Genomic DNA, 18704 nt, shown 5'->3' with positions numbered 1-18704 from the left:
ATTAAATCATTTAATACTAGTTAAAAAAAAAAAAAAACACCAAAATAGGTCCCATTCCTTGTTGGATAAAACCAAAATTCTTTATTTCTTTATTGCTGCTTCTCAACCCAACAAAATATGTTTCAGAGCCTCCCCTCCCTGCAAAAATACGTGTTTTAATCAAGAAAGAAAGAAAAGAACAGAGACTAAGCAGCATCACTGGTTTTGCTAGGCACCGTGCTTTGGCATAGTCGCCCCCACCCTATAAGCGCATACAAAACTACCTCCTTCTTTCATCTAGTATTGACCATACTGCATTTTGTATTACTCTAATTTTATTAATATATAATATCTTACTTTAAACATAACTGTGACTTAATTTTCTCCATTTCTCATTGTCTTCCCTGAAAGTTCCCTTTTCCAGGAACCCAGCATATCTTCTTACACATGGCAGGTGACCAGTAAACACAGTTATTAATTATAATTATCTGTGGTTATATAATTCTTTTTACTATCTACCAACTCTTTTTAATCTCAAACATTATGATCAAGTGTTACGTTTTGAGATATCCGCTATTAAAGCAGGTAACCTCTGTTATATTACATACTGGAACTTTAACTCTTTCAAACTTTTCAAAATGCTCTCAAGTCAAACTAAATTTAATCTAGAAGTCTGACCTGAATTCAATCAGTACTCTCTCCATTAACCACTGAGCCACGACGGGAGCTCCAAGAAAGAAAGGTTTTAAATGAACGAATGAATGGAAGTTCTTATTTTCAAAAGCAAAGAGTTGTACTTAGTGTCTCTTACACACGAGTTTATTTATTTAATGGCATGTTTGTAGTCGGTGGTGGCACTAAACATCTTCAGGACTATTTCTTACCCTCCAAGCAAGGAAATCTCCCTTCTGTCATAAATGAAAACTTTGGGGCACTAAATTTTCAGAATGACCTGTGGAAACGCACAACAACATACATGAATCTTGAAAACATTATTTTATGTGAAAAAAAATGAGATAGGGAGTTCCTGTCATGGTGCAGCAGAAACGAATCCAACTAGGATCCACAAGGACACAGGTTCGATCCCTGGCCTTGCTCAATGGGTTAAGGATCCAGTGTTGCCATGAGTTGTAGTGTAGGTCGCAGTTATGGCTCAGATCCTGCATTGCTGTGGCTGTGGTGCAGGCCAGTAGCTACAGCTCTGCTTGGACCCCTAGCCTCGCAGGTACAGCCCTAAAACACACACACACAAAAAGAGAGATAGTGACTAAAGAAAGTATTTACTACACAAATCCATTAATATGGGATTCTAGAACAGACAGGATGATTCTATGGTGATGGAAATCAGAACTATGATTGTACAGGAGAGTGACACAGTTGAGGGAAATTTCTGTACTGATAAAATTGTTCTATATCTTGATAAAGGTGTGAGTTATTACATAAATGTAAAAATTTTCCAAAACTTTTCAAAGTCTAATTCTTAAGATCAGTGTATTTCACTCTGTAAATTAAACTAATGTTGGTTATTTTTTGGTTTGGGTTTTGGTTTTTGGCCATACCAGCAACACGCATAAGTTCCCAGGCCAGGGAGGATGGAACCCAAGCCACAGCAGTGACAACACCAAACCCTTAACCACAAGTCCACCAGGGAACTCAGTTAAAGAACTGTTTTTTAAAAATTAAGTCAATTCCCAAGAAGAAAACTGCTGAGTGAATAAAAGGTAGAATTCCTAAACCTGCAAATCCGGTCCCGAGCAGACCTAGCAATAGGAAAGGCTATATTCAGGGCCACTGAGATCTTGAGTGACATAGCAACTCCTCTGAAGTGAAGCCGACAATGGACGGAGATTTACCTAACAAACAAGAAATGAGAACTCAGACGCTAAAAAAGCGATTTTTCAGAGAAGTCTGGCCAGAACTAGATTCCCAGGTTCCTCTGAAGGGGGTGTCATTCAGCTTAAGGTCTCAAGACTAAAGGAAGCAAAGGTGCTAAAGACCTAGCTTTCCAAATAGTAAGTGGCCAGGGACTCCGGAATAGGGGAGCGTAAAGGCATCAACTCAGTGAGACTGGGCTGCCAACTAAGACTTCAGTTGCTGAATCTAAGTCTCAAGGACACTCATGGGGGGGTGGCTAGCAATAAAACCAACTATTATACTAAGGTCTCTTATCAAAATGGATCCCAGAATAGAGTGACCAACTAATTCTCATTTGCCAGGGGCCTCCCAGGTTTTAGCAAGTCCCACATTCCAGGAAACCCTGGACAAACTGGGAAGGCTGACTACACTATACCAGAGTTTAGAATGGACTTCAACCATCAGATGAGAATTAAAGGTCCCAGGTGCAAAGCAAGAGAGATACAAAAGAAGTCGAGGGGTTCATTAGAACAGTAATGTCGCTGAAGAGAAGTGTCACCTGGCTACACTCTCAACAATTAGATTCCTACAGTTTAGGAGGTGGTAAGAGGATGCAAGTGGTTTCATAAGTGCACGAGAAATTATAAATGAACGCTGTGAGTCAATGAATATGAAGGGAATCCAGAGTCGGGGTTGACCCAGGTTCACTATCATTTCAAGATATATCAGGTTTTCTCTCAGGAAGTCAGTCATGTGTCTTTCAGGATGCTTCCACTTGGGGAACACTTGTCCTTTGCAAAACAATTCCATAATTCAAAACTTTCAGAAATTCTGCATGCAACTGTCTTCCTTTTGGAAAGTCTTATTGCATAAAACTAAATTAAAAGCACTGAGGAGCCTTGAGGCTTTAAAAAAAAAAAAAAGATTTCAATCTCTCGAAGTTATGATTCCTCATGTAATCCAATGCCATTTCTGGGTCTTTATCTGAAGAAAACAAAAACACTAACTTGAAAAGATATACGCACTCCCATGTTCATTACAGCAGAATTTACATAACCAAGCTATGGAAGCAACCTAAGTATCCACTGAAAGGTAAATCAATAAAGAAGATGTCTTACACACACACACACACACACACACACACACACACACACACGAAGATTATTCGGCCATAAAAAGAATGAAATCTTGCCATTTGTGACAACATGGACAGACCCTGAAGGCATTGTGCTAAGTTAAATGAGTTAGTGAAAGACAAATACGTATGATCTCACTTATACGTGGAATCTAAAACAAACGAACAATGAGAAAAAGAATACACACACACATATATATGACTGGGTCACTTCGCTTTCTGTAGAAATCAACAGAACACTGTAAACCAACTATAATAAAAATATCTCCTAAAAAAGACTGTTTCCAACCCCCAAAATAAAAATAAAACCAAAAAAAAGGTCATTGATACAGAGACTAGGTTGGTGGTTGCCAAAGGCAAGGGCGGCGGGTGAAGTGGGCAGAGGAGAGCAAAACATACAAACATCTCGTTATAAAATAAATAAGTCACGAGGGCTGTGATGTCCTGCCTGGCAACTCTAGTTAATATGCTGTACTGCACATTTGAGAGTCGCCAAAAGAGTCCATCTGAAAAGTTATCACAAGAAGGAAAAAATTCTGTGACTATGTATGGTGACGGATGCTGGCCACACTTACTGGAGTGATTATCTAACAACATGCACGGGTGTCGAATCATGTTTAAACGCATGTCCTGTTATAAGTGAATAATACTCAATTAACAGAACACTAACGGTTCCTACTAAGAGCACATTCTGTGATTGTCAATGTCACAAAAAAGAAGGAATCTACCTCCGCACTCACTTTTCTTTTTAATTAACAGACATTTTTTAAAGTTTTAGGTTTATGAGAAGATTGAGCAAAAAAAAGTACAAAGAATTGCCCACATTCTCTATGCCCCTCCCTACACAAAGCTTCCCCTATTATTAACATCTTGCATTATTGTGGTTAATTTTTTTACAGCTGATGAACCAATATTAATACATGATCATTAACTAAAATCCATAATTTATATGAGGGTTCACTACTTGTACAGTTTCGAGGGTTTTGACAAATGCATAATGTCACGTTGTATTCATTTTAATTTTCTTCTTGCTTAGGAGTCAATTTTACTTTCAGGAAACAACTGTGTTCACATCAAAAGAAAGTAGATAAAGTTAGTCTCCTGAAAGTTTTTCCTGATGGACAAAGCACTTCTGTTAGAATTCAATGGCAGAAAATGTATTTTAAACCAACATTTTATTTAGCTTATAAGAGCATTGATTTTTTTTCCACTGGGAACACCCATAACTGGCCAAATTATGTCTGTCTGTGATTACTTTGTCTGTGATACTTTGATTATAAATGCAGAATATCTGTTGCTTGGAAAACAGTAGTTTTACACAGCCTTTCAGGATCCTAGCAGACTTTTTTGAAAGTCTGGATTTAGTTTACAATTATTATGGGGGGAGGAGGGAATTCTACTTAAAAATAACATCAAAGTAGCTTAAACTTCCTCAGGTAGTAACAGCTTAAAAATCTAATTAGAGTATTTGTCTTCTGAATAAAGATGCTAATAGAAAACTGCCTTTTCTTAGATGCCCACAGAAGCTGGCATGTGAGATAAAGAAGCAGTTACTCCTGCCAGACATCCTCCGGTTTAGCCACACTTCAGTCCAGGCGCATCTGCAGCAGTTTCAATTTGCCTTATCCTTGCTTTCCTGCAGCGCCCCGGAAGCACGACAAAAGCATGGAGATACCATGGATTATATTTGAGTTTGGCCTAGAAATTCAACTCCTTATAACTCTGCAGCAGTTTGTATCTTCATTAAGAGGACTCTTCTCTTTGTTTACAACTTTATTGAGGCATAACTGACAAAATTATAAGATCTTTAAGATGCACAATGTGATGATTTGCTATATGTATACACCGTGAAAGGAGTCTCCCTATTGAGTTAAACATCACATCCATCATCTCAATATCGTATTTACTTTTTCTTAGTGAAAACATTTAAGATCTACTCTCTTAGCAAATTTCAACTATCCCACACAGTGTTATCACTGACAGTCTGCATGTTACACATTAGAGCCTCAGAACTTATTTCCCTTATAACTGAAAGTACATACCCTTTACCAACGTCCCCAACTTCTCCCACCCCCAGCCTCTGGCGATCAGTCTTCTACTCTGCTTCAGGAATTCCATTTTTTTTCAGGTTCCACATATAAGTGATATCATGCAGTCCTTGTCGTCCTCTGACTGCTTACTTCACTTAGCACAATGCCTTCAAGGTCCATCCATGTGGTTGCAAATGGCGGGACTTCTAAACTGGCTATTCTCACCCCTGACTCTGATTTGCCATCAAAAGGTGATCACTGAGGCAAACCAAGAGATAAAAGGAGTTCCTGCTGTGCCTCAGTAGATTAAGAATCCGACTAGCATCCGTGAGGATGTGGGTTCAATCCCTGGCCTCCCCCAGTGGGTTAAGGATCTGGCACTGCCACAAGGTATAGCACAGGTAGAAGATGCAGCTCGGATCATACGTTTCTGTGGCTGTGGCGTAGGCTGGCAGCTGCAGCTCCAACTTAACCCCTAGGCTGGGAACCCCACAAGGCACAGATGGGGCCCTAAGAAGAAAAAAAAAATACAAGCCCAGACTTTTGTAATTAAATTTAAAATAAAAGATTAATAATATTCTCCTTTATAAATATAGATCCTCTATCATCACTAAATTAAATTTCCTAATATTAGCCCATTTTCAAACATTAATACAAGATTTTTTTCAATCACCAAATTAGGTAGTGTATTCTGGTCTATACAACAGAACAACAGGATATGTACTAGTAATGAATGGTGATAGCATCCTATCAATGAAAAGAGTAATATGTCAGAGTTGATAATATAATACAGGATTTGCTATAGTCAGTCTTACGTATTTAAACCAAATAATCGGCAGTATTAACTTGTATATACAGCTTATGCCTGCTGGATTTTCAAATTATTAACCAAAAATTTCTGAATATCCTAAGCATGCCATGTAACTTTTATTGAAATGTTACATTCAAGAGGGAGACAGAGAAATAGGAATCCAATTTTGAAATTGTCTAAATTCACAAAGATATAGCAAAGATAACAGTATAAATTCAATGCCTTGTGTATGTGTAGGACACTTTTAAAATTATAAAACAATGTATAAATACTTTTAAAGCTTATTTGGAATACTGGATGGTGGAAAGAATACTAGACTCATCAACAGATTTTGTTTAAATCTGTTGTTAAAATGGCTATGCTATTTTTTGTCTGTGTGATTTGTCCAGACCACACAGCCTCTCCACTTCTCAATTCATAGCAGGTGTAATAACATTCCCTTCACAAAATTTTGGTCAGAATCAAATTAAGGAACGTACTGTTCCAGTGCCTGACGTAACCCTTGGCACTTGACAGTCAATAAATACTGAATGTTCAAATGAATCTATTTAATAAGAAAGACGTAACCCACACTTAAATTTAAATTTCCTGGAGTTCCCACTGTAGTGCAACAGGATTAGAGGTATCTTGGCAGCACTGGGATTCAGGTTCAATCCCCAGTCCGCACAGTGGGTTAAGGATCCGGTGCTGCTGCTGCTACAGTGTACACGGCTTGGATCTGATCCATGGCCAGGGAATGCTATATGCCACAGGGCAGCAAAAAAAGCAAAAAAATAAAAAATAAATAAATTAAAAATAAGCAAATAAATAAATTTAAATTTCCTGGTACAACTTTGTAAGCTATGAACATGGCCCAGTGCCCCGGAAGTGTTCACCTTCTGTTGCTTGAAAATGTTCTTAAAGCACATGCACAAGAGGACGCACAGCTGATCATGTGCTTCCTGCAGCGGTGAAGCAGCACAATGGAACTAATAACAAACGTGAAGGCATCTGAGCCCACTTGCCAGTCTCTACTTGAGAGACTATTCAGGACATCAGCAATTTTCACTGGAAATTTCCCAGAGAAAGTTCTGCTACTTGGTCAGCAGATATTCAGAGATATACTCTTCCACAAGAAACAGAGAACAAGAACATGAAAACTAAGCCAAAAAAAAAAAAAGTACAGCTGTTGGAACTGCATGACATTCTTATAATTTAATTAAAATCAATTCAATTAGCAAATCACTGAGCAGCATATAAGTACAAAACACTGTGCTGGAGATTTGGAAAAGAAGCCCGAGATATAGTACCCATTTAAAAAAAAAAAAAAAAAAAAAAAAAAAGCTCATCATCTTTGATTAGTCAAGACTGGCTCACTAGAGGAAAAAACAATCTGTAATACGTCCTTAACGATAGGCTAAAACCATGAGGTGTCTAGTTCAGAGAAGAAAACTCTCAGCATGGGCATCCACGTTGAAAACATGAACCTCGAATCCTGGGTATGCTGAGAAGCAGCATGTCCAACCGAAACGGAGATCCAAGTTCTGACTCCACTAGGACTAACCACCAGGAGATGCCAAGCAGGCAGGTGGTTGCGCTCTAGTTTTCTGTTTCTTCATCTATAAAACGTTGAGTCTGGATCACATGATGATTAATTCTGTGCAACAAAGTGAAGACAGAGCCTTAAGACGATTCTCGAGCAATGCATAGAATTGGGACAGTTTGGGATTTAAGGAGAATGAACTTTAAAGTGAGGGAAAACATACACTGTTTGGATGAAAGCAAAGAGATAATCCTTCCCTAGCTGAAAGGAGTAGGACAGTAGCAAGAAAAATGGAAAATCTTCAGCCAGATGGGCTTCTGGGGCCAAAGATGCCAGCCAATCACTTACATCCTAAGTGGAAATGGAAGGCAGAGAGAAGAAGCTCCACTGCCCAAGTCAGTTCTGGCTTTTTGAGTCATTTAACAAATATTACTTGACAACCATAACGTCGTAGCTGCTACCATTTTTACCACTGTTACCACCAATATCATCACAAGCATCTTTATTATTATTTTAACTATGATCTCTGAGAACATACTCTGTCCCAGGCACGAGGCTAGATTTACAGACAAGAGCTCCAACCTCACAGAATTTCTTCATCACCATCTCCCGAACGTTTAGCCATCATCCACGTTGGGCCCGGGCCACGTGACCGCAGTCCTCCTTCCTATCCCGTCAGATAGGTGGGATTATCACCCCTACTTGATACACAAGGAAACTAAGACTTAAGAGTTTAAGTCATTTTTTCCAGGATCACAAAGCTGATAACTAGATGCATCGGGATTTAAATCTGTGCACATCTGACTGAAGTTCCTACACTGAGAGGTTACGGGGAGAAAATGCCAATGAGCTTAACTATGACAGCAGCAGCCTCCAGGGCGAAGGTCCTTGCACACCCTCAGGATGAGAGCACCAATCATGTCCTATTGTTACTGTTGCCTTGCGTGGTACATGTGAAAAACTGGCAGTCAGGGCAATATAACCTTGTGAGCAGAACACGGAAACCCCCAAATAGGAAGGCAGAAGAAGCCCTTCAAGGCTGTAAGTGTAACACAGCTTGTTAGAAATATGATATGGCTGTGAACTGCTGAGAAACAGCAGCAGCTAATGGAACCCCTGGGGCTCCCCTGTGAGGAAGTTGATGGCTCTTTTTTCCCACAAAGGTCTTAGGCCAAGTGTGAATCTACAAGACAAAATTTCAATCTCTTCAAACAGTTCTTAAACCGAAAACCTACTGCCCGTATGCAATGCAGTAAAGATACTGGTCACGGTCTTTCAAACAGAGCTGTTTACTCTGAAACATCACTTCTAGAAATGCAATGCAATGGTGTAATGAATGCGTATGTACGGACACAAACATGTATTCGTCCAATCAATAAACACTCACTGAATATCTACTCGACATGGGAAAGACAAAACTTGTTCAGATACTCTTCTGGTCTTTCGAGGACCTCAATGTTCTACTAGACATGGAGTTAAACAATCATTGAGCAAGGTTTTTAAATTGCTAACTCATTACAGCAATGAGAACAAAGCAATGAAAGTTTGAGGGAAAGAGATTATTTTTAGCTAGGGTGATGAGAGAAGCCTTAGAAATAAACACTGTGAAATAATAGAAAATATACATATTGTTCTCTGCCTCTCTCCCTGCCTCCCATGCTGCCTGGCACAGAGCTCCTAAAAATTCTTGTTATTTCCTAAGTAATGAGAGCACTAGGAGCATCTTTTTTTTCTAATCTTTGGTCTTTGACCCCCATTCCTGACACAGAGCTCCTAAATCCCTTGGAGTTCCTGGCTGTTCAAAAGAGCACCTTTTGTTCTAATACGGAAGGAAATTCTTAGTGGGCTCCTGCATAGCTTGGGGATGTGGGCTAGTCACCAGAAAGATCAAGCCATAATGAGAAGCCTGCAACTTCCAGCCCCATCCCCCATCCCCTGGGAGGGGGAGAAGGGCTTGAGAGGTAGCCAGGGATCAATTAGAGCTGTGTTGAAGCCTCCATAAAAATCCCCAAAGCATGGAGTTCAGAGAGCTTCCACTTACCGGTGAACAAGAGTGTTTCCCTGAGTTCTGGTCCTAGCAACAACTGAGTCCAAAGAGGAGGGTGTGGAAACCTCTGATTTGCAGCCAAGCTGGACAGAAGCTGTGGAAAACCTGGAGATGCACTGCCTGTGACTGGAGCTGAAGTGGGGGCTGACTGAGCCCTAATCAGCAGGCTCTGCGCTAATTCCAGTTAGTGTCAGAATCGAACTGAATTGCAGGCTAGTGTCAGGGAATTGCTTGTGCGAAGGAAAAATCCACATATTATCAGAAGTGACACCAGTGCCACAGTGGTCACAGTCACGGAATTACACCAGTGACTCATGAAAGAGCTGTGGGTGTGAGCAGAGGAAAACAGAGCGAGTTTTCCTTTACACCAACACACACACACTGTAGGCAGCGATGTAGTTTGTGGGAATTTTCTAGGAATGTAGAGAAGCAACTAGCCTAGAGAAATGAAGAGACTACTAACTAAAGATATGCAGAACAGGAGTTCCTGTCGTGGCTCAGCAGTTAACGAATCTGACTAGCATTCATGAGGACGCAGGTTCGATCCCTGACCTTGCTCAGTGGGTTAAGGATCCAGCACTGCAGTGAGATGTAGTATAGGTCGCAGATGTGGCTTGGATACTGTGCTGCTGTGGTTGTGGGGTAGGCCAGCAGCCTCAGCTACAATTCAGCCCCTAGCCTGGGAACCTTCATATGTCACAGGTGTGGCCCTAAAAAGCAAAAAAAAAAAAATTAAAACTAAAAAAATAAAGCTATATATATAACACAAATAGGAATACTTTAAACACAGAAATGGGCCAAGTTACTCTCTGTCACAAATGATACCAAGATGTTGCAATAGCCTCTGGCAATGAACTTGGGAGAGACAAATCAGAAAGGAGCTTCAACTTACAAATCACGTAAAAATTCAGTAGAAACTGGATTTAATTTGCAAGAGATATAACAGTCCAGTAGAAAACACTCTCTCAATCCATAATGTTAAGTATCCCCTCACCTCCTTATGTGAACCTCACACAAATTTCTGTAATGAAATCCGTGAACTTATTATCATTCTACTACAGTGGAGGTAAGTAAAAATCCCTCAGTTCTACAACAGTTTAACGCAAACAGGTGTCTTCTCTGTGCCAAGCACTGTGCCCCGACCTTTTATCTGGGGCCTTATCCTGTCCTACTGGTCAAACATAACTCGCACTCAGGTGGTAGGAAGAACTGAGTTCTGTCGTGGATTGAATTGCGTCCCCCAAAAAAGATGTGTTTTTATCCTAATATCCCAGTACCTTAGAATGTGACCTTATTTGGAAATACAGCCAGGTGGTTTGCAGCTGTAAGCAGTTAAGATGAGGCCACACAGGGAGTTTCTGTCATGGTTCAGTGGAAATGAATCTGACTAGTATCCACGAGGACGCAGGTTCAATCCCTGGCCTCGCTCAGTGGGTTAAGGATCTGGCGTTGCTGTGAGCTGTGGTGTAGGTCACAGATTCGGTTTAGATCTGGCGTTGCTGTGGCTGTGGTGTAGCTGGCAGCTACAGCTCCGATCGGCCCTCTAGCCTGGGAATTTCCACATGCCATGGGTGTGGCCCTAAAAACCAGGAGGAAAAAAAAAAAAAAAAGATGAGATCATACAGGAGTAAAATGAGTCCTGAATCCAATAAAACTCGGGCTTCTAATCCATTAAGCAGTAGGTGTCCTTACAAAAAGGGGGCATTTGTACACAGGCAGACGTGCATTGAAGGAAGATGCTACAAGCAAGGAGAGAGGCCTGGAACAGCCTCAGAAGGAAGCCATCCTGTCACACCTTGATTCTGGACTTCTAGCCTCCAGAACTGTGAGGTGATAAACTTCTCTTGTTTCAGCCACCAGTTTGCGGTGCGTTGCTCCAGGAGCCCCAGCAAAACAAAACGGTCCTCCCGTTTCTCTTGCTGCTCCCGTGCAGTCTGCTCTCCTCAGGACAACCCCAGGGGCCAGTTATGTCCCGTCTCTTCCCACCACGCTGAGAACAGAGTTCGGATTCCTCCTCGTGAGCCCCGGGCTCTGACTCCGGGCTCCCTCCCTGACCCGATTCTCTGCCCTCCTCTCCCGCACGCCTCTGCCCCTCCAGCCAGCACTGGTGTCCTTGCTGCTTTTCAGAAAAGTCGGGATGCTCCCGCCTCACAGCCTTTGCACTTGCCGCTCCTTCTCTCTAATCCTCTTCCTTCATATGCGCGCTACCTGTGCCTTGGTCCATGCCGACCTCACGGAGAGGTCGCCTGGAGGGACTTGGGGACGAGCCTGTCTAAACAGCACCTCACATCGCCTCTACCCCTCCCCCCAGGGCTGTGCTTTTCTTTACACCAGTCACCTCTTCCTGACACGTTACATTTTCTGTCTTTCCCTCTAAGATGTATGAGGATGGGGACAATGTTTTGCGACTGGCGTATCCTCAGAACTCAGAACAATGCCTGACACCCAGGAGGTAGACCAGCTGACTACCTGGTCAATGACTAAGTGCAACAATCTTCCACATTTGATCTGACATCCTTGGAAATTTTATAAAAAGAAGATATTCGTCAGGCACTAAACATCTCTCGGCACTCCTTTGCACCTGGGACGGGAACGGGCGCAGGAGAGCTCCCTATAAATCCGTCATGGCTCCAGCCCTCAAGAAGCCTGGGACAGAAATAAGTCAGTTCCACGAATTACAAAGGAGAACACAGTCACTTCTACTGGACTCCCAGGAATAAGCAGCAGGGGAGGGTAGGCTTAAAAGAACTTTCCATAAAAAAGAGCCAACATAAACATGCCCAGGGTAGCATGGCACAGGCTGGCGGGTTCGGACAACGAAAAGGACCGAAGTACGGTTGGAGCGCAAGAGCTGGGGGCACAAGAGTGCTACACTTGTGCGGTGAGAGTTGGGGTTCAGTGGGAACCAGGAGACAGATGGCTTATTTCTCATTTTATGGAACGGGGAGTTCATCCTAAAGCCCAAAGAACGTGCCTAAGACCCAGCCTGCTTCTGTAAAGTCTGAAAGGAATGAAACTCAAATCTCTAACAACATGGATCACAATTCTACCACCAGCAGCAGCATACTGTAAACATCATTTTGCAACACCTCAAAAGGAGCACAAAAACATGAAAACAACTGGACGTGTTGGGGGTGGGAGCTTTGGGGTCGTTGTTGGTCTATTTTCCGTGAGAATGTGGCTTGATCAAGGTCCACTGCGTGTTGGCATACAGTCTCCCCCTTTGCCACTGCCACGCCTCTGTGTCGTGCGATGACCCTGACACATCCACACACCTCTGGAGACAGTGTATCACAGGTGTCTGCTGACTTTGGAGTAATTTAGCCCCAGACTGTGTGGTAGCTCCAGTTTTAACAAAGAGAACAGGCCAGTCCTAGGCAAGGACCACCAAGGACAAGCTGGCTCTTGTACCCACTTTAGTCCGAGCCGCAGGCCTTCCCGGTTATCGGGTTTCCAAGCACAAACCCTCAGTACATTCATCTAGTCTACTTGCTCTCAACTTCCTTAATGAAACCCTTTTTTCTTTTCCTCGACAAAATCTCACATAAAGCCCAGTGTATAAAATCTGTAAAGCGATGTTTCATTCATTGCAAATACATTATGCAGATGTAAAGTTGCACCATTTGTTTACAGTAAAAGTGATCAAGGAACACAATGTGGCTTTTTTGATGAAGCAGACATTTTCAGTCCTGAATTACAGATGACAGTTTTACAACTGTTATTACCAGCATGAAATCTGGGTCTCTATATTTTGTGTGTATGCATCTTTTAGGGCCGTACCCACGGCACATGGCAATTCCCAGGCTAGGGCTCAAATCAGAGCTACAGCTGCCAGAGCCACAGCAACACCAGATCTGAGCCATGTCTGTGACCTACACCACAGCTCACGGCAACACCGGATCCTTAACCTACTGAGCGAGGCCAGGGATTGAACCTGCATCCTCATGGATACTAGTCAGATTCGTTTCTGCTGAGCCATGACGGAAACTCACATTTTTTTGTTGCTGTTGGAAAATATATTTCTTTAATGGAACTGACTCATAAATCCCTGAGTTTTTAAAAAAAGAGAGATATGGTGTTCCCCTGTGGTGCAGTGGGTTAAGGACCCAGCATCGTCGCCACAGTAGCTCAGCTTGCTGCTCCAGCACAGGTTCAATCAATGGCCCAGAATTTTCACATGCTGCACATATGCCCTGGTATCAACATCACTGCCTTGTGAGAACCCCTGAAGTCCAACTACCTGTCGGAGTCCATTCAGCTCAGCTCAAAGAGACAGGCAGAGAAAGGGGGAGAGTGGATCTCGAGGGGCAAACAACAGAGTTGCAGCACAACTCTTCCACACTGACCTCAGCTGGCACTGCCCCCCAACACACTCATTCTTCACTCCAGGTTTACATGGCACCTACTCAGAAAGCCCCTGCCTGGCCAGCCCCACCACTTGCTAAATAAAGCTCTCACTCATTATTCTAACTATTCCCCATCCTTCCCCCTCAGATCTTACCACAGTCTGCAGTGAGGGATTTTACATGTCTGTTTATTTTTCATAGCTGTCGTACCTGTGGACCTAACACCGTCTGTGGGTATCGACCATGACTACTAATTCACCTGCGACCTGGCACAGAGGCTGACCTAGTTGGAGCTCCAGAAACATATGATGAATAACTGAATTATGAATGAGCGTGCTAACGTGACAGCATATGTTAATGCGTCTGTGATTTTTGTTATGATAAGTTTGTTTTGGATCACATTTGAATGTTCTTACTGTTAAACAAACAAAAAATATTTAAAAGAGAGTCAAGAAATAAAATCTGACTCAAATATTCACACAACTCTTACCTCGTATTCGTGAAAAACACGAAAATCTCTTGTTCTGTTAGCACTTCCTTATTTTATATATGAAACTAAGTTAAATTGATGAAACAGGCTAAAAATAGGGAAACTAATAATAATAAAAGCATTTGCCAAAAAGAATGTAAAAGTTTCCATAACAAATGTAATTTGAACTACAGAAAAAATTTAAATAAGAAAAGTTAAAAAGAAATAAAAAGTAGTTATTGACCATATTAATCTAATTAATAAAATGAATATTTAAAATAAATAAGCTCATTTATATACCCACACTCACAGCAGCATTATTCACGACAGCCAAAAGAGATAGAACGAACACACATGTCCATCAAGGAATTAATGGATAAACAAAATGTGGCAGATTGATAGATCGATAGATAGCAGGTAGACAGATGTATCATGAATATTATTCAGCCTCACAAGAGAAAGAAATTCTGACACATGCCCTACAACACGGATGAAACTTGAGGACATTAAGCTGAGTGAAACAAGCCAGTCACAAAAGGGCAAATACTTACGACCCCATTTATAGGAGGTGCCTAGGCTCACTCACATTCATGGAGTCAGAAAGAACAGTGGGGGTTGCCAGGGTCTAAAGGAAGGAGATGATGAGGAGTTGTTTAAGGGGTACAGTGTCACTTTTGCAAGATGAAAAGTTCTGGAGATTGGTTGCACAAGAATGTGAATACACACTTAACACGACTACGAACTGTATACTTTAAATGATTAATGGTAAATTTTATGTTGTGTGTATTTTACCACAAAAACAAATGTTTAAAAAGGCGGAAAATAAGTGAATACATAAATAAGTAAGATCACGCAAAATACTAAAATAAAAATAAGCAGCAACTACGGCAGGACAAAGTCGTTGGATTATTATTACCAAAAGAAAGCCATAAATTTCATCGGAGAGTGTGACTTACTACTTTCTGTCATGGTGATTCTGCTGCTCGCTAACGTCAGAGAACCTCAGTTTTAGGTTAATGTGGGAAGCAGCAGAGTCAAGGGCATGAATCCAGACAGATTTCCTGGGTTCAAATCTCTGCTTCTTCTATTTCTTACTTGCTGCGTGACCTTGAGTAAACTGCTTAACCTTGCTTTGCTTCAGTTTTCTCATCAGTAAAATAAGGATAATGATACTGCATACTTCATAAAATTGTTATAAGAATTTAATTAAGAATTTTTAAGTGCTTAGAAGATACTCGTATATTGTGAATTAAATAAAATAAATGCAGTCTCAGAGATACATTAGGCTTCCTTTCCATGAAGCCTTATTCTTTTATTTTCTTTCCCTTTGGGTACAAAACTGGAAGAGTCCAAGCTTCATCCAATAAACTGCTCTCTTAGGAGGTATTGAGCATTTACTGCAGGCCACACAGCCAGCAAGCAGCAGATCCAGATCCATTAGCTTCTTGATGGTTCTCTGTGCTGTGACCTGGACAACAAGGGCTGTCAGGATCTCCCTGCCTTCCCAGGAAGGTTCCCCAGGCAAGGGTAGAACTCATTACCTATTCTCTTATTAACCCTTCAAGCCTTCCTTTTCCACTCAGCATATGACAGCAGACAGATAAATAATTTATAAACTCAACTCACTTCCTGGTTTTTATTTTTCCATTTTTCCATGAAGCCTCTTAATTTTGGAAAGAAAACACTTATTAATTTCATGAAGAATATGACCTGAGCATGACCCAATAAAACAAAATAAACATTATCTTTTTTTTTTTTTGATCATACCTGCAGTGTGTGAAAGTTCCCATGCCAAGGACTGAACCCATGTCACAGCAGTGCCCTGAATCTTGCCTGTTTTCAACAGAGAATAAAATAATAAATATTTCCTTCTTCAATTGTATTTTATTCTTCAAATAGATTTAATATAGGAAGAAGATACAGGAAATTTACCTTCAAAAATTTTAAATATCATTACAAAGAGTTGGGTTAAGTACCAAGAATATAAATAATTAAAAAAAGAAAATAGACAATCATAAATAGAGATGACAGAATGTACCTTCCATATAATTGAAAGGCAAAAAAGCAAATACGTACGACTAAAGTGCGTGATAATTGTAAAGAATTAAATGGCCTGGTTTATCTTCTTTGATTAATTTTTAATCTTCACATCTCTTTGCTCTCATTTCTCAACAATCTCAAAGACATCATTTCTCTCATCATTATGTCCCAGAGCCTCGCGGACTATTGAGCACTCGCTGGTTTCTACAGGACACCTAAACATTATAAGCATTGGAGGAACACGAAAGCCCTCCTTACACAGCGCCTTCACTGTCTCTTATCTGGGCCATCTCTAAAATAGAGAATGTTAGCTTTGATTTTGTCATCAGCCTGTTCAGTCCTTTAGCAATTTGTATTCAATGTCTCCTATGTGCCAGGTGCTACATACCAGGAGCTGAAAAATAGCAAGAAGTTCCGGCTACATTAAAAGGCTACATTACAACTGCAGGGGAAGAATAAATAGACCTTGAAACAAAGGACTTTGTATATTCAAGGCAGAGAGAAGTACCCGAAGCCAGGACAGAGCTTGGTGTACTTAAAAAAAAAATAAAAATAAAATAAAATAAATAAATAAAACCAGCAAGGAGGCCAGGAAGGAAGGGAAAGCAGTAGGAAATCAGACAGAGCAGCAGCCAAAAGGAAGGGTAGCCAGGAGGCGTGTAAGGACTTTGAACTGTATTCTGTGTAATCGGAAGCAGGTCCTGTTCACACCTAAGAACCACTCTGGGAGCAGGAAGAGTGCGGAGACCGCAGTCGAGATGGAAAAAGCAGAGACAGAGACACAAATAAGGATATTATTAGTGGAGGCAAGAGCTGATCACGAGTTAGATGAGGTTCGTAGGGGCAGATAAGAAAAACAGCTGGCTCTCTCCTCTTCTCGCCATCCTCTGCGTGACTGAATTAATTCCTCGCCATGTCTTCCGACAAGACTTTCAGGATCAAGCGATTCCTGGCCAAGAAGCAAAAGCAGAATCGTCCCATCCCCCAATGGATTCAAATGAAAACTGGTAATAAAATCAGGTACAACTCCACGAGAAGACATTGGAGAAGAACCCATCTGGGTCTGAAAGGAGCCTCCGCACGTGAGGTGGCACACGTATTTGTGCCGTGTGGCGGTCACTTGCTTGCATCACACTGAAAACAGCACAGCCCCAGTTGGATAGATCAAGAGATGGGTCCTCTTTATGTTGTTGTCTCTTTATAGTGCTTTGCCTCAGAATAAATATGGGAAGGCCAAAAAAAAAAAAGAAAGAAAAAAGAAAAATGTTTGGATTCAGAATATTTTGAATGTGGAAATGACAGATCTGCTGACTGAAGGACTGGATGCAAAAGATAACAATAAATGCTTACTTTATATTTATGAATGTTTTATACAGATTCTGACAACTCATCTGCAACGTTTGAGCAGGACAAGAAATTAAGTCATGCACAACTGCACTAAAAGAAAACACTAAAGTGTTAACTTCCAGAGTTCCCTGGTGGTTCAGCAGGTTAAGAATCTGGTGCTGTCAATGCTGTGGCTCTAGTTCCTGCTGGACATGGGTTCAATTCCTGGCCCTGGAAATTCCGCATGCTGCAGGGGGATGCCAAAAAATAAAAAATAAAAGACACACACCCTGAACATTCATTGTGATTTTTTTTTTTTTTTTTTTTTAGCAGTTCCCTCCATGGCTCATCATTGTGATTTTTTTAAAAAACAGGGAGTTCCTTAGTGGCCTAGTGGAGGACCTGGTGCTCTCACCTCTGTGGCCCGGGGTTCAATCCCTGGTCTGGGAACTAAAATCCCACATCAAGCCACTGCACACTATGGCCAAAAAAAAAGAAAGAAAGAAAAACAGATTTCTAAATAATTACACCTAAAATGTTTTCTTATACATGTACTGCTCTTGGGTATAGCACCGGCATGGTAGAATTTATTTGGAATTTTAAAGCACATAAACTCAAAATTGCTCACACTTTGATCTTCATTCACTTTTTCTTTACTACGTATCTTTCTCAATTTTAGATTTAGAAAGTTCCAATGGAACATAAACATTTCTATAATTAATAAATAGAAACAGCGCCAAGCTACTGATTAGCTACTATGGAAACAACCTGCAAATTCCAGCTTGTTATTCAACCATTTTAACTTTGATCTACCAATCACTGTTAATTTTTTTTTCTTCCATTCTAGCAACCACTGTTCTAGGGCCTGTGGCATATGTGGAAGTACCTGGGCCACAGCCCCAGTTCCGAGCCACTGCAGAGAAACTGCTGGCTACTTAAACTGCTGCATCATCATGGAATTGTTCTAGCAACATCGCTAATCCACCATTTTAAAACCTAAAGAAGCAAGACTCTGCAGCAGAACCAGTACAAACTCTCCGAAGGATTTCCTCACACTTCGTGAAATTTCAAAAAAAAAAAAATCTTGTGTTTGACCTCAGCAGTCTTTTATCTTTGAATTCACTGCTTTGATAACATTTCCTATA

The 18704-nt window shown here is 41.0% G+C and overlaps 1 protein-coding gene and 1 pseudogene across 1 annotated transcript in view; one reads left to right on the top strand and one right to left on the bottom strand.

Moving 5' to 3' along the window:
* The window catches only part of MAPK10 (mitogen-activated protein kinase 10), a 305758-nt gene extending 289594 nt beyond the window's left edge, over positions 1-16164 (bottom strand). Inside the window, exon 1 of the mRNA XM_021100770.1 lies at positions 15961-16164. The gene's annotated coding sequence lies outside the window, so the exon portion shown is untranslated. The remainder of the gene's footprint in view (positions 1-15960) is intronic.
* On the top strand, positions 16219-17787 carry LOC110261995 (annotated as a pseudogene).

This window comes from Sus scrofa, chromosome 8, assembly GCF_000003025.6.
Source record: "Sus scrofa isolate TJ Tabasco breed Duroc chromosome 8, Sscrofa11.1, whole genome shotgun sequence".
In the NCBI taxonomy this organism is placed as follows: domain Eukaryota; kingdom Metazoa; phylum Chordata; class Mammalia; order Artiodactyla; family Suidae; genus Sus; species Sus scrofa.
Note: the sequence above shows the minus strand (reverse complement) of the source record. Positions and strands in the feature narration are given on the sequence as shown.